Below are 25,446 nucleotides of genomic sequence, written 5' to 3'. Positions count from 1 at the left end.
CATGTATGGATGTGAGAGTTGGACCATAAAGAAAGCTGAGCGCCAAAGAATTGACGCTTTTGAACCATGGTTTTAGAGAAGACTCTTGAGAGTCCCTTGGACTGCAAGGAGATCCAACCAGTTCATCCTAAGGGAGATCAGTCCTAGGTGTTCATTGGAAGGACTGAAGTTGAAGCTGAAACTCCAATCCTTTGGCCACCTGATGTGAAGAGCTGACTCATTTGAAAAGACCCTGATGCTGGGAAAGATTGAAGGGAGGAAGAGAAGGGGACGACAGAGGATGAGATGCTTGGATGGCATCAGTGGACATGAGTTTGGGTGAACTCCAGGAGCTGGTGATGGACAGGGAGGCCTGGCGAGCTGCAGTCCACAGTGTCACAAAGAGTCAGACACGACTGAGCGACTGAACTGAACTGAACAGAATTAGTGTATATTCATACAGTAACAGCCACGAATTGCTTACTATATAGCAGAGACTATTCTAAGTGTTTGACAAGAATGATCTCAGTTAATCAATGCAACATCCAAAAAGATTACTGTCTCCATTATACAGATGAAGGGACTAGAGCACAGACAGGTAAAGAAACTTGCCATGACTACAGAGCCCAAAGGGACAGCATCACTGTTGAGAACGACTCTGACACACCCCATTTCTGCATTGTCACACTAGATGTTTTTCACTGGGAGAAACAGACCAGGGGTACTGCTCACTGCTGTCCTTAAAAACAGTACAAAAGAATGAAAACAAAAAGTAAAAGAGAAAAACAGAATCCACCACCACAGCCCAAAACAAAATGTCCGACATCAGAAAAATCTTTCACTTTGTTTTCCTCATGAAAAATCCAAACCACTTGATTGCTGCCTAACCCTCTTCTCCAACCAAATCAGGAAAGAGTCAGGCAGCTCTGCGATTTCCCCTCTAGAGAACTATCCAGAGGCTCCCAGTGGACAGCAGAGGCTGAGGCCACTGGACAGCAGAAGCCCAGGCTCTCCATGAGCCTCTCATCCCGATGTGATAGGCAGCTGCCTGCCAGTCCCTTCCAGGGCACCAGGCGAGTTTCTACAGAAAAGTTTTCACACACACGCACAGGAAATAAAGGAAGATGCCACTGACCTTCCAATGCCTTCTCTAACCCTTCCAGTCCTGACAGTGGCTTTGAATGAATGTTTAAAATTAAATTACTTCATTAAAGTGTGTCTTCAAAGCTAAAATGAGATACAAGACTTTAAAAAGCAGATTGAAACAACCTATCCTAGAAAAGTTGAGGTGTCTTAGGCTGAACCGGGGACACTAGCTGTTGGAATAGTCCCACCCCAGAGCTCTTTCCCTCCATTAATCCAACAGGATTAATAAGTTAAGGGTGTATCGTGTAATCCTGGAAGAAGTCACAGAATTCTCAAAGGACATCAAAGTCAAACCACAGCACATGGAGCATCTGAAAGCCAGAGGGAAGGTTGGACTAAAAACCAGATCAACGAGAACCAAGAGTTCTAACTCCAAAGGGCTCAGTAATTATTGACATGGACGTTTCTGCAAAGGGCCTTGATCACAAAAAGAAAAAGAATTTTTATCTTGGCTATTTTCCCTACTTGAAAAACCTTAGTTTCCTCAAAAATTAGTAGGCTGAATGAAGAAGATAATTGAGACAAACAGGCCGTATTTTCCTATCTGCCATGGAAATGAACGAACGCTGGTATCGACAAATAACAAGAGACTCTTCACATGGAACCACTTCCTTTCACTAGCCGGGAACTTCTCATTCCTTTTCCAAATTTATTATTGTTAAAATCAGTATTTGACATTCACCAAATGCCCACAGCAGGCCTCTATCTGCTATTATGACTACATCATTTGTTCACCCCTGAACTGACTTTCAAAACATTGTTAACTTCAGCCCAGAAAACAAGAGTCAGGCACAAAGATAAGGAAGGCAATTCAAAGTTATACTAACAATAAAAATAAATTAGCAATACAATTTTCAGCCGTTGTCAAGGCATGCTTTATGGTTTTTACATTAAAAAGACTGGGAACTCTTTTCTTTCTTTCTTTCTTTTTATGACTTCAGACAGTGCAAATGCAATAGTTATAATGGCTTCAGGCAAGTCAGGAAAAGAACTTGGGGCGGTCTCCTGTCTAAAAACATGTGTTGACATTACTAGGCAATGAAACTTTGCAAACTTAAAGGTAAGTTTCTCTATTCTGCCGCCTTTCTTACCCATATTTTGGCGCTAAGCATCTCACAGTCGGGAAAGCCAAGGCCAACACGGAAGTCAGTAAGGTAACTGAAGACAGGAGGCCGATGCCCATACTTCATGCCTAAGAAGCCACAATAAAAACGGCAGAACCAAAGCTACTTCAAACTAAACTCTAGCCATGCAGTTCCAAGGTGGTTTCATTTCAGAACTCTCATATTAACTCAACTAGCATATTCTCCTCCTCAAAGTCTCAGAGGCCAGGGAAATGGCGATTTCCACGGTCCTTCTCATGCCCGACTATATGAGCATAGTCATGGCTCATGTCTCCAGGAAGGCAATTACACTATTACATTGGAACCACTAAATTCTATGCTTGTCTGTCCCTTCTCCTCCAGGACAGAGCCCTCAAAACACCAGCGACACCATTTATCCATCTGTTTGTTTGACAGCAGCACCTGGCTCAGACTGGACGTCCATCACCTCCATTCCATACATACTGAATAGATCGTTATAAACACAGAATACCCAAGAAGACGTTCTGCTCATAAATATCCTTCCTGCTCAAGCCAAAATTTCACTGTTAAAGGTTAATTCCTTTGGCTGTGTCTTCCAGTCTTTAACAAAGTAGATCTCTCTGAAGGGTGTCACTGTTTTCTCATGTACTGTGAGAAAATATACAAAGGGAGTAAAAGAAAATGACTCAAAACCAAAGGGAAAGATTAAAGAGGAAAGAAACAGTGAGGAAGGAGAAGAGGAAAGAGTAAAGGAAATGAAAAAAAGATAAGGTGGGAAGGAGGCAAAGAAACACCCACCTACTTCAATTCTGCCTGGAATCCAGCATCACTGCCTCCTTTCCTGGAGGAACTGAGGGTGTTCCTGGGTGTATTCGATCCTACTGTGCTTCTCCTTACAAATGAAATGGAGGAAGCATGTTTTCACTGTCCCCAAAATGCTCAATGGGGGTGCAAGTTTCCTTTTGATCCTTTTTTCCTTTTTAGAAAAGAAAGCAAAACAAAAACAGAGAAGAACACTCCACACACCACCTTTCACCACCTCAAAAAGCAACATCCTTAGACTTCTGACATGAAGGTGAAAGATCAAGGTTCACAAACTTAGTCGCTCAGTCATGTCCGACTCTTTGCAACCCTGTGAACTATAGCCCACCAGGCTGCTATGTCCACTGGATTTTCCAGGCAAGAATACTGGAGTGGGTTGCCGTTTCCTTTCTCCAGGGGATCTTCCCAACCCAGGGATCAAACCCGCATCTCCCACATTGCAGGCAGCTCAAGGTTCAGGGTGACAACTGAAAGTAGTGACCAGGAAAGGAAGGGTTTTGCAGATGCAACTGAAATAAAACATTAAGAGAATGAAGTTGTGCTTCTGTATAATATTTAAGAGAAATCAAAGTTTTAAGAAAAAAACACTAGGAAAGATCACTTGAATAACTCCTTGAGCATATTGTTTAAATTTTATTTTTTGGTCCATTCTAATTCATTAATAAGACTCAGAGAATTATAACTGCTGCATTTTTATGCCATCAAAGAGATTCTCTTCTAGAGCTTTAAATGAAATAGCAAATTTCCATTCTTTTCACCTTTCTGTGCATGAAAATTCAATTTATAATATATACATATGTATATGTATACATATATATATCCAAAACGACTAAAATACAACAAGAGTGACAGGGAAAAAAAAAGGAGCAACAGATCTACTCTTTCATAATTACTACCTATTTTAAAAGAGACTTTTACGAGGAGTTACAAGGGATAAACAAACTCCAGGCCCAGGGAGCCTCATCTCTGTCTTTCATCAGGTTTAAAGAGAAGTTTCTGCTATAAAGTAAGACATGTCAGGTCACTAAATTTTTCCCCATTTTGTTTGGACAAACGAAATCTCCTCAGCCTGCCTGGTATCAAAGACATAGCAGGAGAAATGAAGGAAGTGCTGGCCCCTCTCAGGACTTGGGGACCAGCAAGTTCAAGTGCAAACCACTCGGGAATGCAGCTCCGCAGCTTGTTCATGCAGCAGATGTTGACACGGACGATGCTAAAGGAAGGAGAGAGGATGAACAGTTAAAAGGAAGAATCCACAGTTGTCATCACAGCCGAGCCCTCACATGCAGCCTAACAATACAATGCACATTCCAGGTGTATCAATTTCATCTCCATGGCACACGGAATGGTGATAAAGCTTCCTGTAAATAAAAAGGGATGTGCATCCACAAAATAACTTTGAAAACATGTGGCCTCTTGCTGTCTGGCCTCCAGTAAATAAATGCACCCATAGATGAGCACTTTCAATAAATATGAAACCACAACAAGCAACCGTTCTGGTCTCTGAGACACACGTAGTCTTTTTACCCACAGAAAGCATCTGTCATGTAACTTCAAAAAATGAGCTGTGGAAAAGAAAAATAATTTTAGCCTGTGGGATACAGAACAATAGTCCTCAGACAGCGAGGCACTGGGGCTGGGAATAGAAGCTCCTGGGAGATGCAGACAAGGATGTCTGACCTCTGTCCTACCCAGACGACAGTCTCCTTACCCACGAGAGGTGCATGGCTCTGTTTTAATAACTGGGAGGGGAAGATGAGAAAGACTCCTGCACCAGAAGGCTGAGGTCTTGGGAAAATTCCATGGAAAACTCAAATCTAATACAAGTATTATGTCTTTCTAAAAGACAAAAATGGAAGTAACATAGTGCTGTTTGAGGATGTTGTTTATACTCAGTGTCCAAAGGCAAGTCTCTTCATTTTTCGTTCTCTAACTGAAGTCAAAACTGTTAACTATGTAGTAGAATGGGGCAAAGCAGAAAGGAAAAGAGAAGACATCCTCTATGCTACAGAGAATAAACCCATCACGTCTCTACATCAATGCCTCAAACTTCAGAAGTTGTGGCAAGAATTTTAAATCTTAAGGTTAATGATCCGTAGCATGACTCCGAAAATGTAGACCCAGTGCCCCTAGTGAGTGAGCTGCAGTAGTAAGCAAATATGATTACAATCATGGCATCTGGTCCCATCACTTCATGGCAAATAGATGAGGAAACAATGGAAACAGTGACGGGCTTTATTTTCTTGGGCTCCTAAATCACTGCAGATAGCAACTGCAGCCATGAAATTAAAAGACGCTTGCTCCTTGGAAGAAAAGCTATGACCAACCTAGACAGCATATTAAAAAGCAGAGACGTTACTTTGCTGACAAAGGTCCGTCTAGTCAAAGCTATGGTTTTTCAAGTAGTCTTGTATGGATGTGTGAGTTGGACCATCAAGAAGGCTGAGTGCCGAAGAATTGATGCTTTTGAACTGTGATTTTGGAGAAGACTCTTGAGAGTCCCTTGGACTGCAAGGAGATCAAACCAGTCAATCCTAAAGGAAATCAGTCCTGAATATTCATTGGAAGGACTGATGCTAAAGCTGAAGCTACAATATTGGTCACCTCAAGTGAAGAACTGACTCCTTAGAAAAGACCCTGATGCTGGGAAAGATTGAAGGCAAGAGGAGAAAGGGACGACAGAGGATGAGACAGTTTGATGGCATCACCGACTCAATGGATATGAGTTTGAGCAAGCTCTGGGAGTTAGTGAAGGACAGGGAAGCCTGGCATGCTGTAGTCCATGGGATCACAAAGAGTTGGACATGACTGAGCGACTGAACTGACTGATGATTACAATGTTTAACTCCTGGACCAATGAAATTAATAGAAAGAGGGTCTCAGCAAATAGGAAGGTGGCCACAAGGCAAAGACTTTGCCCAGGGAGCTCTACTGTTGGAAAAGCCTGGACTTAAGAGTTTTCTTAGAAGCTGAAGATGCCATTTAAGAAAAGAAGTGAATTAATGTCCTGGGGAGTTAAGTCTTTTCATGCTTCTAATTCAGAGAGGACAAGAGCCATACAGGTAATTCCATCAGGGCAGAGGACCAACAAGGCCGTTACCTGATGTGAAGCAAAGGACAAGGGGTGGAGAGAAGAGGCCAAGAGCTGCTCAGAACGAGGATTCTTCTCCAAGGCAGGGCTGAGATCAGGGGCCAAACTGAAAAGGATGAGGACCAATGGAGCCTTAAAGCCTGGCCTAATAGACAGTGAGTCCTCCCTGTGACACTGAGATTCTAAATACAACCATTCACCAGGTGAGGCCTGACTCAGAACAGCCAGCAGACACAGCGCAGAGATGCGGCAAGGAGCAGAGCCTCAAACGTGTATTTGTTCTGTGGGAATGTTGGTCGGGGCTCTTGAGACAAATGGAACCAGGAGGGGATACAGAGAGATATCTGGGGAGACATGTTACAGGAACTGGCTCACACAGTTATGGAAGCTGAGAAATCCCACCGTCTGCTGTCTGCAAGCCAGGGAACCAGAAAAGCCAGAGGTGTGATTCCTTCTGAGTTCAAAGTCCCAAGTACCAGGGAAGACAATGGGTTAAGTATCAGAGTCTGAAGGCCCAAGAACCAGGAGCTCTGATGTCCAAGGGCAGAAGAAGATGGACATCCAGCTCAAGAAGGGAGTGAATCTGCCCTTCCTCCATCTTTTTGTTCTTCTCAGGCCCTGAGGACTGGACGAGTCCACCCACACACACAGGTTAGGGAAGGCCCTCTGCTTTATGCACGGCACTGATTCAAATGCTGATCTCCTCCTGAAACACCCTCACAGACACACCCAGAAATAATGTTCAACCAGCTACGTGGGCAACCCCTTAGTCCAGCCAAAATCTATTACTGCAACAATGCTCTGAATCCATGGCTTTGCTTTTCTTTCTTTTTTTTTGTGGTTTTTATTAGTCAATATACACCAAGTGCCAGCTTCCTAGAAAACCACGTGTAAGGCATTTTGGGGAGACAATAAAATAAGATCCTATTCCCCTTCAAACCAAGTGAACCCTGAACAAGCGTTCCAAAATTCCACATGTTGGACCTAACAGAGTCTGCTTCCCTTGGCCCCATTTCATCCTTCTTTTGTTGACTAAATCATCAAGGAAAATTGGAGTGGGGGGGTGCAAAATGGTAAGAAAACCTACACCATTTTGTTAGAAAAAGCAAATATAAAAATATCAAACCCTTCAATCTGAGAAAGGAGCAAAAACAACAACAAACAATCATGTTGCAACCTGGAAGAGGAAATGAGGGCAGAAAGAGTACCGATCATTGGCAATTAAATCCTGTGGTCTGGTTAAGAGCACTTTGTAGTGACGAGAACGAGCAGCAAATCTCCAGGAAAGGGTCAAGCATCAAAGGATCTGAGACTAGGAAAGGTACTCAGCTGAGAGACCCGGGGACCTCCACGCCGCTCTCGTCTCTAAGAGAACAGCATAAAGAGGGTAATTCTGAGGCGGGTTGAGATGAAATCCGAACCAGCACCAGGTGAGCAGTATGTGGCCTTCTCCTGGTGACATGACATCATCTGGGCCCCACTCCCCCTCCCCCCGCTCCCCAACGCCCAGGATGCATCTGAGTGCAGTCAGTGGTTCTGTTAGCCAGTGAGAGCTGGTGAGTGGCTTTGGCTTATCTGCATTTACTTTCATTGGCTGGGTCTTACGCAAGACTCTCCCCAAGGGTCTCCCCTTGCTGTGTAGGCTCTCCCATCACTGATGCATCTCCATCTTGAGAGCAGATGGCTGGAATCTGGGCTTCAAAGGGTGCCAAGTGTGACCCCAATGACGGCAGAGAATGGGTGACAAGGAAACCATGAGGCTAGGCAACGGGGAGTCTTCAGGGAGCAAGCAACCCCAACAATTGCAGTGGCATAGGTAAGTGCTGGCACTTACCTATATTACCTGACACCATGCATCCATCCAACCATCCATCCATCCATTCATTGATTCCCACTTTGGAGGGAAAGTAAAAGACTTCAAACCTGGCCTCAGCCTCCTGGGTTGGACCTGCCAGAGACTCATGAACACAGACAGAGCAGACGAATGAGCCCCAGAATCACCCATAACACTGCCTGCAAGCAAATGTGGGCTGATGGAAAAGGCTTTGGAGATGCAGCTTTACATGGGTGGGAAGCTCTCTGGGGCTGTCTCCCCACCTCTAGGGCAAGTTCCAGTCCACGTTCGCTCTCCCTAACAACAACTCCCTCTCTCTCACTGTCACCAAAGGTGAAGAACTGCTCCCAGTCTCTGGGAGAAGAATTACACCAGCCCTGAAGCACCTGCAGGCCTGGAAACCACCCATCCTCAGATTCACCCCAAATTCCTCCTCACACAGAAGTCAGACCCAGAGGATCCCCACAGCCAGCTCCACTTGAGGAGATGCACTGAGCCTTCTCGGGTGTCTTTCCCCAGGTTGACCTGACACTCCAGACCCCAACTTGCAGCTAAAAAGAAAGTCCCAGTTGGAGGTCTGTAGGCTTTCAGGAGAAAAACAGTCAAGAGCTGCAAGAGGCTGCGGAGAGCGTCTCCACATCCTCACTGAAAGCAAGGAAGTTGTAAATCTTAGAATGTAATAACGAAAACACGGATAATAGCCATCACTCCTAGCTTCCCTAGGCAAGCAAGCCCTTCAGAAAAGCTGAGAATTGCGCGAAAAGTCAGACGTGGTCACACAGGCAGATGAGATGCCTGAAAGGCAGGGATACTTCCCCACGGCCCTGCCCCCAGAGGGCGAGAGACACACCTTCCACCCCCAACCCCCTAGCGGCTCCTCACCAGCCACGCAGGCGCTCTGGAGTCACACAGGCTTTTCTATTAGTGAATGTTTTAAGCAAATTATTCCCTAGGGAGATGGGTACCATTTATCACCTCATATGGTGTGTGATTAACCGGTTCCCTTGGGGGTGTCTGAAGACTGATCCCACACCCCACTCAGTACCTGAGTCTGAGACAGGCCTGGGACCCATGGCCCTTTGCTGCAAAGCCTGCACCTAGACACATCTCTCCTCAAGCTACAAAATGCAATGAAACTGCATAGGACCAAGCGGAACTGCCTGCATGCAGCTGGGGCGAATTCTGGGCCCAAAAGATACAGAGAGACCATAACCCCAACTGCCACTGCTGAGGAGACTGCAGTAAAAGCAGGGTACTGCCCATGCCCCCTGCACGCAGCACCTGGGGTGGGGGTGGGGAGTCCAACTACCTAAGCCACCCCTCCAACCCGACCCCTGGACACATCCCTGAAAAGTGTCAGTTAACTCAATCATGTCTGACTCTTTTGCAACTCCATGGACTGTAGCCTGCCAGCTCCTCTGTTCATGGAATTTTCCAGGCAAGAATACTGGAGTGGGTAGCCATTCCCTTCTCCAGGGGATCTTCCAGACCCAGGGACTAAACCGGGGTCTCCTGCAGAGCAGGCAGATCCTTTACCATCTAAGCCACCATGGAAGCCCAGGACACAACCCTACCCTCACCCCATATAAGGAACGCGCTCAACTCCTTGCTCCCAGAAGCAAGTGAGCAAAGGAACCTGTTGTTTGTTCTCACTACCCTCCTGCTGTAGCAGGGGTCCCAAAAAAGCCTTGCATGAATTCCTTGTGTGGCCTGTAGTCAGACTGAATTGAGAATTCAATCCCAAAGAACTGATGCCTTCGAACTGTCGTGCTGAAGAAGACTCTTGAGGGTCCCCTGGACTGCAAGGAGATCAAACTAGTCTATCCTAAAGGAAATCAACCCTGAATATTCATTGGAAGGACTGATGCTGAAGCTGAAGCTCCAATACTTTGACCACCTCATGCGAAAAACTGACTCACTGGAAAAGACCCTGATGCTGGGAAAGACTGAAGGCAAACAGAGAAGGGGGTGGCAGAGGATAAGATGGTTAGATGGCATCACCGACTCAAAGGTCATGAATTTGAGCAAACTCCAGGAGACAATGAAGGACAGAGAAGACTGGCATGCTGCAGCCCAGGGGTCGCAAAGAGTTGGACACGACTTAGTAACTGAACAACAACAACAGCAAAGGAGGCCAAGAAGTCTGATTGGTAACAGGTCCTCATGTCTCTGCGGTATCTCCTTTCATCCCAGTGACTGAAGGAGCTCAGCCTCGGATTCATCCAGACCCGACTGCAAGCCCGGCTCCCTCCCCTCAGTAAGGAACCAGTGAAGAGCTGACCCCAGTGTCCACTTCTGCCCTCAAAAACCAGGGAAGATAGCACAGTCGTGAAAAACAGCTCAGGGGCTCCAAGCGGCACATTGGAGAGGTGATGCAAGTTTGATTAACTTTCCACAAAACTCCCTTTAACATTTTGGTTTATTGTTTTCATTTGTTCTTCCTCTCACTACAACAGTCATAAGACACTGAGAACAAGATGGAGGAAAGATACATTTTGGAAAATAAGAAAATGAGGCCAAGCTCCTGATTTGTTATGCAAAAGCCCATAAAAGCATTTAAAAATATGAATCACGCTGAGACACAAAAGCTCCAAGATGGCAAAGCTCCAGAGGGAAACTAGACAGAAATCCAACACTCAAGACACGTGGGTTCGGGCTCCAGCTCTGCCCCTGGGGAAGCGTGTGGTCTTACTGTCCGGGCAGCTCTTGAGCCAACATTTCTTCATTTGCTAAATCGGCAATGTCCTGCCTTATTCCCAGACTACAGTGTGCGGCCCACAAGTACGACAAGGGGAAGGTCGTGTAACTAATTCAAACAACTTGGGGTGAAAGCTAATTTGATTCAAGGGAAGGTCTAGATATTCTGAAGCAATCTGATCTCTTTCATGCTCATCAGAAGCAAAACCTTGGTGCTGCAGGGCACTGCCCCCATCACACTGACATCAGCCCACCTGCCAGCAGGGCCAACTGCCCCCACGACACTTGACTGCCCTTGGGTTCAAATGTATCACATCGCTTTGTCCACCAATCCCTCTTTTTATGGCAAGTACCAAGGTCAACATCAGTTTAATCCCCTCCAAATGCTCACAAATTCCAAAAGAGCTGGATCTGAAGTGATAAGGGGTTTTGACGATTATCCTGGATGCCGACTTGTGTTCGAGAGAGAAGGGCAAGAGAGAGAAGGGATGTGTGCATCTCCATTACTGTGGCTGGCGATTCAAATGAGCCAAGAAGTCAGAGGTTGCAAAGAATAAGAGGAGAAAGCAAGTTAAGACAGAATATGAGAGACAGAACAAAAGGAGTAGGTGACCCACGGCCACCTAAGGGACCCCCACACTGGGCGTGCTAAGGTGTTGCTCTAAGAGCTGTCTGCCCTTGGCCCATGGGGCACAGGGGTCACCAAACCAGTAACTTAAATCCAACGAATGCAAACAGTCATGCATGCACAGCCTAGGGACTTGCCAGGAGACTTGCAGCTGCAGGCGCTGTGCCCTGCCCTTGTCTTCCAAAAGGCCCCTGTGTGAACACCTTCCTCACACCTGACCTTGGTGCCAAGGTCTGCCAGCCCCTGTGCTAAGCGCCGGCACACGAGGATGGACGTGCTGAGTCTCAGGTGTCAGGAGAGAGACAGCAGGGCTGAGAAGGGCCACTGCGACACTAAGTGGCCAGGAAAGAGTGCTCAGAGGAGGCAACATTTAAACTGCAAGAGGAACAGCCAGGAGAGAAGGTGGGGGCGAGGAGAAGGAGGAGGCAGAGAAGGGGAGGAGCGGGTCCAAGCCCTGAACTGGGGAAGCTCTGGGGTGCCAGAAGCCAGTGGCTGCAGGTGCTGGTGAGGGAGGCAGGAGTGCAAGACGAGAGGGGGGCTGGGGAAGGGGGCAGAGGCCCCACATCTGAAGCCCGGGGCCGAGCTAAGGACGCAGGGCTGTGCTCTGCATGCAGTGGGAAGCAGAAGGAAGCTCTGAAACAGGACACGCCTTGACTGACTGCCATCCCCCAGGGTTGCCGGGATGCTCGCGTGGAGGAGGCCACACTGAAGAAGGACAAAACGAAAGGGGGGCAGGCTTGGAAGCCACCGCCTCTGCCCAGGAGAGAGAGGATGGTGCCTGGGACTTGGGTGGTGGGAACAGAGATGGGGAAGGACAGACAGCTCTGGGGGCTGACACAGGGCAGAATTCTGAAACCGGAATAAGAAACCTCAGTGAGAAAGAACAGTAAGATCTGAGTCTTTAGCAAGTGTTGGCTTGTGGGGGCCTTAAAACACTCGGTCCAATTCCCAAATCCGGACCCCAGGCGACAGGGCTCTCGGAAGCCAGTGGGGCTGTTTATTGGGCCAGACAAAGCCTGGTGCATTCCTGTCACAAAAGGGTGAGCTCCGTAAAGCAAGGAGCATACTGCTGGCCCCGTGACAGCTCCCAGGGAGGGGAACACAGGACACCCAGTGAAGAAAGGGGAACAGAAAGCCGGTCTCCAAGGCTGCCAGGCCAGGACAGCCCAGGCTGGCTCTCTCCCCGCCCCCACCTCTGCCCTCTGCCCACCTGCGTCCTCCTCCCTGCCCCACAGGACACCTCACTGGGTAACACCGTTACGTGTGTGTGTGTGCTCAGCCACTTCAGTGGCGTCCGGCTCTGCGACCCCATGAGACTGGAGCCCTCCAGACTCCTCTGTCCATGGGATCTTCCAGGCAAACTTCTGGAAGGGGCTGCCATGCCATGTCCAGGGGCTCTTCCCAACCCAGAGATCAAACCTGCAGTGCAGACAGATTCTTTATCGCCGAGCCACAGGGGAAGAAGCCCTGGCGCTGTAACAGGGAAGAACAAATCTGATTCCATATTGGATCTGTGTGTGTGTGTGTTTTTTTTTTAACTTTGACCTTTGTATTCTATTGCTTTTCCTTCAAGTTAAGAATGTCGTCTAGAGCCTGACACAGTTAGGAAAGCCTATTCTGACCTTTAAAAGTATAACATTTTTCCATTCCTATGTAGAGAAAAAGTCGCAGAAACAGAATAACATCTGTTTCAATGGAGGTTTAAAGGAACATTGTGATCTGACCTACGTGGACAAAAGATTCCAGCGTCAAGAAGTTTGCAACCACCAACCACACACCTCCCTCACCTTGCCTTTAAAAATGCTTTGCTGAAAGCCTTTGGGATTTTAGGGGGCATGAGCCACCTGTCTCCTTGCACGGCCCTGCAATAAACCTTTCTCCACTCCAAACTCTGACATTTTGGTCTTGTTTGGCTTCACTGTGCATCAGGCCCACGAAAGTGCATTTGGTAGCAGCATCAGGCAGGCTCCCATGTGGACCATCTGAAGAGCAGAGGGCAGGAGAGCAAGCTCAGGGTACCATGCCCCTCAGGGCACCACCAGTGGCCTTGTCTCCTGACCACAGTTCCTTCTGACACCCCGGGCACCCTTCTGCAGGGCTCCTCCCTCTATCCCTCTGCCAGGGAAGGGGTTGGGGGGACTAGACTTTGGGAACCCAAATCTATTGCTCATTCCTTCACCTCCCGCTTCGGTCGTGAGCCCTCACTGGAAGCATCTAGGGTGGGTCCCCATCTGAAACACTAGGGATGCTCAGGTGCCCAGGTGCCTGGAAACCCTCTAAACCAGAAACACAACGGCCCATCCAGCAGAGGGACGTGCCTTCCTGGTGCTGGGCTGACTCCACATCTGGTCCATTCCCAAGCGCAAAGACGTCTCAGTAAAGGGGAATCATTGCTGTGCTCAAAATAACAGCTTCTCACACAGGGTGCGCTAGAAAGGAAATTGTAAGATAATAACAGGATCAGCTAAAGTTGGCTAAAGTTAAAGAGCTGACACATACCTGGCCCCGGTACAATCACCTCGAGCCCGAATTCTTTAATAGCAGGAGAATTTTCTAGTTATTATTCCCAGTTCTGCCACCAACACATTCAAAAATATAATTCTTAATGCAGGATTTTACAGTCTTCTTGTCATCATACACAAATCAGGACAACTGATACATGAGGTGGTCTTACTTGGGAGGAATCCTACTTTAATCCTGCCCCTGTATTCACTTGTTTGACATATCCTTATCAGTATTTGTTGCCACGGGAAGGCACTAGGCCAACCTCAGAGAGAATGCCCAAGATGTAGTCCTTTACCCTAAAGGAGATGAGATTCTAGTTTTAAGGAATGAGATCAAGAAACACACAATTGAAATGCAAAGCAGCAAGTAAAGCTCAGAGCTCAGGACAGGAGCCGGGGAAATCTCCAGGAGTAGAAGCATCTCATCGAGTATGGAGGAAGGAACAGGGAAGGTTTCTGGATGGACTGAAATCTAAGCAGAGGCTAAGAGACGGGCAGGAGACAGTCTGAGGGGGTCAGGTTGGACCCACATATGAAAAGTGGAACAGGTACCATGACACAGCCCTAGGCACTCAGAGTGACTGAAGCTGAGTGTGACCAAAGGATACAGGTGAGGAGGCTGCTGGGGGTGAGTGTGACACCTCGTGAACGACCTGATCAACAGGGAAACCGTGCAGTTTATCATCCCAACCAGGACATGCTGAGAGGGACACGTGTGCATGGGAAGACCTGAGCTGGGACTGTCGCAGAGACACCAGACACAGGGTCGCTCTGCTTCCACGACACCTGACACTTCGCACGGACAAGTGCCTGCCTGATGGAGTCTGAGCAGGCGAGGAACATGAGCAGACCTGCGCTTTGGGGAAATCACTGCGGGCACCTCGTGGACACTACGCTGGAGAAAAGCTGACACAGACCGTGCGAGTGGAGAAGCTGCTGCTGGAGAAATTCAGGAAGGAGACGGCGAGGGCTCGCTGCACGGGACGGGGGGTTGGGGGCGGTCAGTGTTCACAGGTGAGGACAAGACACTGACCCTGAAATTTACCACGTGGGAGAGGGGTTAGAGATGGGGGCTGAGAGGAGAGACGCAGGGAGAGGAAGGAGCCCGACTGTTAACTTGACGTCTGAGTGGGGCCAAGAGAGGAGAATGAGAGGCCTCCGGGAGACAGAGGACTTGGAGTGGGGGCAAGGGAGAGGGTGGGAGCAGGTTCACTCAGGACGTGCTGGGCCTGATTTTTCAGGGACGTCCAGGGAACCGATAGATACAGGGGCCAGGGTTTGGAAAGGAGCCCCAGGATGGAAACGGGGGCCCGGGACTTGCCAGCACACAGGTGATGATCCAAGTGCCCCTGGAATGGGCAGCCGTGACCTTGAGAAAAGTCTCAATGGAAGGCTGGGGTGTACAGGCTGCAGTGAGTGGAGGAGTGAGGGGATGAAGAAACAAACTGGGCAAGACACTCGGTTCTGGAGGGTGTACTCCTTCAGGGGCGGGAACAGCGAATAAGACAGGGGGGACTAGAAGCAGGAAGCTACTGATGTACTCAAACAGAGAGGATGTCACCACCCGGGTGCTAGCAATAGGCCTACTTACGTCCAGACACACACCATTTGGGATCTTCTTTATCTCAGCTCCACCAAAAAAAACCTAAAACAACTAAATTAGTCAGGATAAAACATCCATGGCTGTCTGAACAAACCTTAAGGGAAATATTTCTTACGCTTAAATCTGAGACACTCAACTTGTCGTTGCAAGCTGGCTTCAATCTGATAGGTGAGAGGAAGACAAAATTTCTGTCACTGATGCTTCCAGACAAACAGACGAGCTGGGAACCTGGTACTGTATTCCTCAGCATCTCACTTGGCAATTTACTTGTAACAATTTACAATTTACTTGTCACAGGGCAGAATTTAAGGGCCTCTCTTTTAGATACAGTTCACCAGTCACTCTTATAATATTAGACGAGGTCCATGAACAGTATAAGGTGAAAACTCTCTCAAGTGCCCAGAAGTACAGGGAAGGGGCATAAATATCCCCCTCCTCACTCTGTCATTCTGGACCATAATAACATCCTTGCTTTCTAGATAGAAACACGCACTTCATGTACACAAGCAATCCCCCAAAAGTAATAAATAACACTGTGTCTTTTTTTGTAAACAAAAATTAGTATATTACCTGCATATTTCCTAGAGAGATCTCAGAGTGGTAAAACAGTTCCATAAGCCAGAATGCTATTTTCCATTTATCTGTAAGGTCTTTTTCTTTTGAAGCTCCAAGCTTCTCTTCCATTTTGGCTGGGTGTTCCCACGGCATGCTGGCACTTGAAATACAGCAGTTATTCACATCCAAGGAACTGTGTCCCTTCTAATAGCTGTTATTATGTGGTCATGCCTGTGGATTTGGGACACCTTTAGTCAGAGCTTGTGAGTGATTTTTTTGATCATTGTGTGATTATCTCATTACCAACATGGGCTGAAAATCAAGAATAACAAGAGAAAGAAAATATGACTTTCTTTGTCCCTCCTGCTACCCATGACTAAAGTGCCCTTACTAAAGATTCATCCCTAACAGATTTATCTGTTAATCAGTATCTGTTAGTGCTTGAAACCAAGGAGAGAAATTCCATATGGTTTAACTACCAAGTATCAATGAAAAATCATTCCTGAATACCTGGCTTCGAGAGAATAAAATAAAACCACTGGGGCATGACTGAGACTATCAAAAAGTACCCAGGCAAAATGGCCTGACGCAAACAATGGACAGTGAAATAAGGCACAAATCAAACAGGCTGAGGGCAATAGCTGATATGGGAACCAGCTGTGTGTGGTTTCAATGCAGGCTGGTGACACCAGGTCTTAAGCTCCCTGGGATCCCGAGAGCAAGCACAGAGGGCACAGTTCTGCCCACAAAGCCTCTGATCCTAGAACCGTAGTACACGCGCGATGCTTTCTCAATGGGATTTTACTCTTCTCACTAAGCCCACAGAGCTAAATCCAGGCTGATGCAAGCTTGAGAGAAAGTTCTTCCTACGCTAGGATGTGGGCTTCCCTGCTGGCTCAGTGGTAAAGAACCCACCTGCTGATGCAGGCAACGCAGGTTTGATCCCTGGTGAGGAAGATCCCCTGGAGAAGGAAGTGGCAACCCACTCCAGGATTCTTGCCTGGAAAATCCTATGGACAGAGGAGCCTGGCGGGCCACAGTCCATGGAGTCGCAAAAGAGTTGGACATGACTGAGCAACTGAGCACGCATGCACACACAGATGTGAAAGTAGGAAGCAGCAACAACCTGGAGCCCACGCTGCCTGGTCTAGAAATTCCCACCCAGAGGGACAGGCTGGGGCTCACCAAAACCATGGTGCTGGTCAGGGCCTCCCAGCTCCCCAGGGAAAGCAGCATGTTAGCCTTTTTACATGGAGGGGAAGGCAAGCCTATGCGGCACACACCTCACTGATACATCAATAGAAGGGGCCACCTGCCACCCGCCCCATCGTCTGACGGCCAGAGCTCCGAACTCTTAGGTTGGCCCAGATCCCAAACTGAGCCCAGAAGAAAGATGACAGCCCCCTGGGAATGGAAGAAAATACACCTGATATTTTATTTTATAGGTGGCTTGTGAGAAATTTGACATTGGCTGTGACAGTACTGATAGAATCTAATTGGTTTACTGCTGAAATCTATGTTCCTCGATTGCATGCCAGCCTTTGCAGGAAAGAAGCTGTTAGAAACAATCAGAAACTTCAAGCTGTCTGGATGTTGCACTTTTCTAGATAACTCCAAAAAACAAAGAAAATATTGGACTAAGATTTCCACCAAAAATTCCCAAAGAGTTAATTAAATGAGTAAACCTCAATTACCTCAAAAACTTACTAATCCAGGAAATCCACTGCCAATAAGGCCTTGTTGGAGTTCTAAAAACAAATATTATAATTTACAAACAATAAAAAGACTAGGTACTTCCCTAGTGGTCCAGTGGTTAAGACTCTACCCTTCCAATGCAGGGCGCCCAGGTCAAGGCACTGGATGCCTCGTGCTGCAACTAAGATCCAGTGCAGCCAAATGAATAAATATTTAGGAAAAAAAAAAAAAGAATTACACAATATTCATTTGCTCGAAGTGGCCCATCAGTGTAAAATATTAAAGGGCTACTGTATCACGCCTCTGCTACCTTTATTACAAAAGTATTATCTTTTAAATACTCTATCCAATTCTTCATTGCTTACTAAAGAAATTTTTTAAATCAATTAATTTAGTTAGTTAACTGAAGTCAGTAAGAAAGTAGGATCCATTCAGAGTCAAGCCCCAGATGAAACAGCTATGGTGGTCACTGCTGAAATGCAAAAGCTAACTTTGTTTTTTTACAAACCCAATATATGAAATAAAACTCTAGGAAGCTGAAAATGGTGATTCCAGTACTAGTATTCTCTGTAGCCTAGAAACAGCAGGAACTCCTCTGGCTTCTTGGTGTCTGTGTATGCATGTTTTCTCTTCGGATCTAGGGCTGAATCACTTTCTGGCTTCATTCAGAATAACTGAGGCTCAATGGGGACTGGTTACTTGTTCCCAGTGCTTTCTGCCCCAGGAAGCATGGGTCTGACTCACTACTAATGTGTGCCCTGTGTTTTGTTAATAAAGGCTGTGGAAAAGTCAGAAAACAGCACTTGGCTCTCACGTGGATTTTCCTATTTTCTTCACAGTAACTTAGAAAATGTCACCACTCAAAATCAGTGGGTGTCAGGGAAACCCCCTTCCATTCTCGGAATCTCCAGTAAGTGGCCACAGGCCAGCAAACCTACCACTTTGGGATAAGTTCTCTCAGTTTTGCCTACTCATTAAAAAAATAATAATATTTTAAAAGATGGGAGGGGGAGGGGGTAAATACTGATGAGATTATATCTGCCAAATTTTGAAGAAAATATATGGTAAAATCATTAACACTTATGAAATCTCCTGTCCCTGGGATTTTAAAAAGCAGGGTGTGATTTCCATTTATTTGAGATGAGGTTTGAAATGGATGACCTCCCAAGGACCTTTCTAAATTTTAAGTCAAAAACAGACAGAGAAGTCCATTCACTCAGCAAAGTCAAGCAGAAAAGAAGCAGGCATCCTGTTTCAAAGTTTCCTCTGAGCAATGCCCTAACCACAGCCCAGCCTCAGTTGACATCCTTCACCTACAGCAAACCTATGGACATCTCCCAGCAGGGGACCCACCCCTCTCCACCTCCCTCCCAGGCTGAGGTCGGAACCTCCTGGACAAACACGGTAGTTGGGACCTTTGGCCCAACTGAACATGAAGGTTTCTTGTAACACTCTGATTAGCTTTTAAATAAAAGTCTCATTTGGGGGAACTTCCCTGGCTGTCCAGGGGTTAAGACTCCATGCTTCCAGTGCAGGGAGCTTGGGTTCAATCCCTGGTCGGGGAACTAAGATCCTACATGCTGCATGTCACGACAGAAACAGATTTTTTAATTTGTAAATAATAATAATAAAAGTTTCAACTTGGACTTTCAAAATAGCCAAAAAAAATTTTTGGATGATAATCACTGGTAAGAAGGTGATAATATGGATATGCTCAAACAATACTATTAATAGAAGTATAAATTAGTAAAAATCTTTCTGAGAGCCATTATAGCACCGTATAGGCCCTTAAAACAAATACCTATCTTTTAACTTAATTCTCCAACTCAGAATCTATCATAAGACCCATGTTTACTGAAGCATTATTCACAATTCCCAAGATGTGGACACAACCTAAGTGTCAGTCAAAAGGATGGAAAAAGAAGATATCACACACACACACACACACACACACACACAACGGAATGTTATTATTTAGCCATGCAAAAGAAGGAAATCCTGCCATTTGTGACAACATGGATGGATCCTGAGGGCATTATTCTGACATACATCAGATAGATACTGCATAGTATCACTATAGGTGAACGTATGAAAGCGTTAGTCACACAGTTGTGTCCGACTCTTTACGACCCCATGGACTGCAAGCCTGACAGGTTCCTCTGCCCATGGAATTCTCCAGGCAAGAATACTGGAGTGGATAGCCATTCCCTTCTCCAGTGGATCTTCCAATGCAGGGATTGAACCTGGGTCTCCCGAATTGCATGCAGATTCTTTACCATCTGAGCCATGTGAGAAACCCATCACTTATCGGTAGAATATTTTTTTTAAAAAAGTCCGACTCATAGAAACAGAATAGAAAAGTGGTTGCCAGAGTTGAGGTTTGGGAGAATAGGGAGAGGTTGGTAAAGAGTATAAACTTTCAGCTATAAAATGAATAAGACTGAATGTAAAACATACCTATTGCTGATAACACCATATTATATAACTGAAATGTGCTGAGAGAGTAACACTTGAATGTTCTTACATACACACAAAGATAAATTTGTGAATTGATGGGTGTACGAATTAACTAGATGGGAGTTAATCTAATTAACTAGATTAGAATCCTTTCACAATGCATACATATATTAAATCACCATAATGTACACATTTACACTTTAAGTATCTCACAACTTTGTCAATTATACTTCAATAAAGCTAAAAAAAAACAAAAACAGGAAGAAAAAAGAAAATCAGGATTGTGAAAGTTTCATGCATCAGGTAAGTCTCTGCATATGTTCTTTCTAATAGTTTAAAAAAAAAAAAAAGGAATAAGCCAAATGTTGAACAACATGAGAAGAGATAAATAAACTAAGGCACATCCAGACACTGAGGTATTAAAATGCCACTAGAAAGCATATTTGCAAACAGCTATGTAATTCATAGTAAATTACTCTAGGGATAATGTGTATGTTGAAAGAAAAAAAAACTCAGGTGTAAAGTTATACAGTAAGGATGCTACCAACTTAGATAAAAGCAATTTCACCCATGAAGACAATAATTACAGTAGGTCAGTGATGAAGCAAGTCCCTCTCTAATGATCAAGTAGGTCCATCTTCACCTCTCATCTGTCAACAGCTGGCCAAACTCTTGACCTCCACAGGGCATCACAACATAATAATCACATGTCTTCCTGGATGACATGTCCTCTGACACAGCTGACCTATGAATGAGAGCTCCCTGCAGGCAAGGACTGGTCCCAATATTTCTTTGGATACCCAACAATTTATTCTGCTCTGACACCCCAGAGAGGCTTATTCATTCCTGCATAACTTGCCATATGTCAGCATGGAATGCCCAGATGGCAAGAATAAATTGTCTTTTTTTTTTTCTTCTTTTTTTAATTAATTTATTTATTTTAATTGGAGGCTTGTCTTTGAGAGAAAATATGCCCAGCGTCCATCTGATGTCAACATTTGATTGGGCGACTATATCAGAGAGCCTGAGACCGCCCCTTGCATGCTGATCAGCTGCGGCCTCCCCAGGCCTCACTTCTGCAGGAACCAGGGGCCAAGGCAAAGCCCAGCTAGCTGGCCTGCAGCTCACTGAACCTGAGGCCTGGTTCCCAGCCCAGAGCCCCACAAGGTTTCCTTCCCTGGGCCCACTACCCCCATCCCGGCCCAAGCCCCAGGGCCCCCTTCTGGGCAACCCTCCTGGCTGAACGCCACCCTAAGCAACATTTTCCCACCTCCTGCACTGCAAGGGATCTCTCCTCTGTTTTCTTTCTCAGGAGTCTGTTTTCTCTGGCATTGTGGTGCCCCCAAATTCCTGGCTCTCTCTCATAAAAGACACAACACTGAAATTCTATTCAAACATCTCCCACATTCCATGAAGTAGTTGTGCTATTTGCAACCTCTCCCCCTCTCTCTCACACACACGCACAGACACACAAAGAACTCAAAAGATCACGCCCATCACCCTGTGTTTAGGCAATAATAACAGCTGCTGTTTTGTGAAAACTGATTGTATTTCCTCACTGTGCTAACTTCTTTCCATGGACCACTCTATGAGACAAGTACTGTGTCCATTTCACAGATGAGCAAACAGGCTTAAGGAGTTTAAACACTTGTCCAAAGTTAACACAAACCAACTGGGACTCAGCCTTGAGCACTCTGACTCGGGAGCCCCAGGAGCATAACGTTAAGAAGCAAGTCCACAGGCTTCAGCAGCCTACGGCACTGCCAGTATCTTGGGCCCGGGGAGGTGCTTAGGGAATCCGCCAACAGACCACTCGTACACACCCACAGTGAGGCTCCCTTCTGGCAGAACATCCAGGGATGCCGGGAGTCCTGGAGCAGGATGGGCTGGGCCAGTGAGGAAAGAAGGGACAGGAAGAAAGAGGACTGCAAGAGCAGCAGAGGCCACCAGCAAAGAGAATTTCACTCGCCCTGGAAAAACTGTTAACATGGAATACAGCAAGTGGTTTCCAGCGCTCTCCACTGCCAAGTACCAGTCAGAACCTCCTCTCTGGTACCCACTGACATCCTGGCCTTATGGCCACCCCATTCTGCAGACGAAGCCTTTTCACCTTCAGTACCGCCCCCAGCACACAATACGTGAGATCAACACTCCCGCCCCAGACCTGCAGGGTCCTGGCTTAGCTTTGTCAGGCTCCACCTGGGCAGTGTGGAAATGAAGGCCTCCAGACAGAGGGCCTGTAACAGAAGCAGAAACAGGACTCTGGGAGCCTTGAGTCACTCCACCACCCTTCCTCTGGCGCTACACAGTTGTTCCTTCTCTGAATTTTATGTGCAACCAGCAATCAAGACAGGAAAAACAAGCAAGTCTTACACACACCCGAGAAAATGCTGATTTGTCTATTCTATTAATAACACCAAATCTCAGCAAATGCAAATAGCATTACATCCCCAATTCCATAAAAAGTTCAATCCAAACTAAATGTTTCCAGTTTAAATGACATTGCAAAGACCTCTCCATTAATAAACTTAACACTGATTTTTTCAAGTGACTATCCTATTTCCTAAGGAAAAAACTATGTAGCCACAAAGAAATCAACATAGGTAATATTTTTTAAATGAATGAAATACTGCCTTTTATTCTGCTACACTACACAAATCTTAGCACAAGAAAGCTATAATCATATATTAATAAATACTTTGGTCCCCACAGTCAACTGCCTCTCTATTTTAAAGAAGACAGAATAACCATGTTTTCAATGTGCTTTGAACAGGGAGGTGATTTCTTAGAGATAATTTTCTAGTTTAGAATAAAGAAGCAAAATATGCAGAAGTAACTAAGACCCTGAGAAAGCGCCATGGACATAGAACATATGTAAGAAATAATTTTTAGAATATATAGATACTTATACAATAAATGTATCTCACCAACACAGACTCCAAGATACCAAAAGAATTGGCCAGGTAAGTAACTGTATTTTTGAAAAAGAAAAATCAGATACATTTCAAGTTTAAGGACTAGGAAATCTGAGGAAGCCTGAAACATCCTTTTCAAGAGAGGGCTGTCCTAATGATAATAATGGGACTGAAAATGGAAGGAGCAGCAGGAATCTATAAACGTGAGGAGGTAACACCATCAAACGGAAACAAGACACATTTACCAGGGGAAATTGGAGTGCCTTACCTTGATGCCTTTTTTCAGGAAAAATTAAAAATGAATGTGAACAGGTAATGTAGAGCACAGAAGAGAAACTGACTCTCCATCATTTATTTCCTGAATCTGAACTGAATTTAGCCATCAAGCAAGACCAGAAAAACTTCAACTAGAATGACATCTACACAGGAAAGCCAAGTGGAGAAATAAGTTAATCAATCACCCAAAAAATCAAGACAAAAAAAACTGGATACTGTGGATAGGAAAGAAGATTTTGTGAGGAAACAATTCAAATTCAAATTCACAGGGAAGAGCCGCTCAAGTTTCTTCTACACTTGGCCTAAAATATTTCAAAATCATGGGGAAAGAATATCAAAACACTTCCAGAAACAGGTCTACAAATGGGCATTAGTATTAGATTCATTTAAAAATGAGACTTGAGAAAGCTGTAAAAAGTTCCCAAAAGGCAAGATGTTTGTACAAAAGGCAGCATCTCCTGCTGAATAGGAGCTAATGAGGCACCGTACAAAAAAGGTCGAATCAAAAACCCTCACCAGATCCTCTCTCTGGCTGTCCACTCTCCCAGCTACTTCTGAAACCACAGAGGGAAAAGATGATCTCCAGGACAACACAAGTCACAGCCAATAGATCATGTCACAGCCAATGCATACAACTATACATGGTTCACTGTCTTCTTTGCATGCTGAGCTTGCTACGAGAAGCAGGGTTTTGCAAAATGAACAGAAAAGAAAGTTTAGTGTAATTACCTCCAGAAAATAAAACAGCCAAGACTTTGCCAAAGTAACAAATGTATATTTATTTCACCATCCCCATTCTCCCCACCTCCCATTCAAAAAGAGAACAATTTTAAATAAAGGAACTAAACTACACATACATGCATTAGATGATCGTTCGTGGACTTTCAAATTCAGACTGCAGAATTTGCCTCCAAATCAAGGAACTGGAGGACAGTTGTCAACCTTTAATTTTTCCAGCAAGGTCAGTACATCCAAACTACTGATATGGTTACCATCACTTCATGACAGAAAGGATATTTACCATGACAAAATAGGAAAGACAAAATTTCAAGGAAAAAAAAAAGGATAATCATTTACACTTAACATATGTGAATTTCTGGAAAGCCCAGTATATTGTTATGAACCTGGCAAAACTCTGTCATGAACCAGTGCCGAGAAAAAGTGCTCAAGCGAATGGGTGGCTTAACAAGCCCTCCAGCAATTCTGATTCAAGCTACAGTTAGAAGACCACTGGCAGAATGCATGTGGACTTCAGAACCGGGAAAGGAGCCCAAGGAGCCCGATTCAAGGCTGGCCAGCCAGGTTTCTTATCATCAGACTCAGTGAAAACAACCCATTTTCCCCTAAACAATGGCACAATCTTTTCTGAAATACACAGTATGACAATGGAACAGAACATTTGAAATCAGAACTATATTCCACATCCAAGGATTCGTGATCCATAAACACCAGCAAACAACCAGAAACTTCTTTTTCAAACCTTCAAACCACAGTTCCCCGTCCTTCTGTCCGGCGACCCTGCATAGTCACCACCTTCCTCACTATCACCAGACAACACTCACACCACGTAAGGTGTGAAGGCGATTCCATTTTTATTTTGATCAACCCAGCAACCCTGTAGAGTAGGTGTAGTAATAGATATGATCACCCATTTGGCTTGGCGAGTGCATGCCAGCTACTCGAATATTTAATACTGCTCTTAACAGGAGTTTTACATTTTTTATTTTCAAAATAGTGATCCTTGGTGAAGGAAATGATAACCCACTCCAGTATTCTTGCCTTGAAATCCCATGGACAGAGGAGCCTGGTGGGCTGCAGGCCATGGGGTCACAAAGAGTTGGACATGACTTGGTGACTAAACAGCAGCAGCAAAGGAAATTATACCTTATTAGATAATGCACCGTAGAAAAGCTCATGTCACATAGACTGGCAAACTATTTTCCTTAACAGATCCCTCTTCCACTGGGTACACAGCTTGTCTTAGTTTCCCAATCTTTCCTTCAACTGGGTGGGATTGGTCATGGAGCATGATACTATTACATTTAAGTAATAAATGGCCTTCATAAGTCACTTTACATTCTTCCTGTCCCCTGTTATACTGGACTTGAGAGATTTCTATGGCAGACTCGGGTGCTGTGTATTAAGTACGGTAGAGCACA

At 45.5% G+C, this 25,446-nt stretch overlaps 1 protein-coding gene and 1 long non-coding RNA gene across 4 annotated transcripts in view; both read right to left on the bottom strand.

The window, feature by feature from the left end:
* The window catches only part of CAMK1D (calcium/calmodulin dependent protein kinase ID), a 387,831-nt gene that overhangs the window by 313,992 nt on the left and 48,393 nt on the right, over positions 1-25,446 (bottom strand). The window lies entirely within an intron of this gene.
* Positions 322-25,446, bottom strand: LOC122681625. Its single transcript, XR_006337053.1, has 3 exons — positions 25,436-25,446; positions 23,804-23,809; positions 322-1,665 (listed from the first exon to the last, which is right to left on the bottom strand). It is a non-coding gene; the product is annotated as an uncharacterized LOC122681625 (long non-coding RNA).

This window comes from Cervus elaphus, chromosome 23, assembly GCF_910594005.1.
Source record: "Cervus elaphus chromosome 23, mCerEla1.1, whole genome shotgun sequence".
NCBI lineage: Eukaryota > Metazoa > Chordata > Mammalia > Artiodactyla > Cervidae > Cervus > Cervus elaphus.
This window is presented reverse-complemented; position numbering and strand designations above follow the sequence as displayed.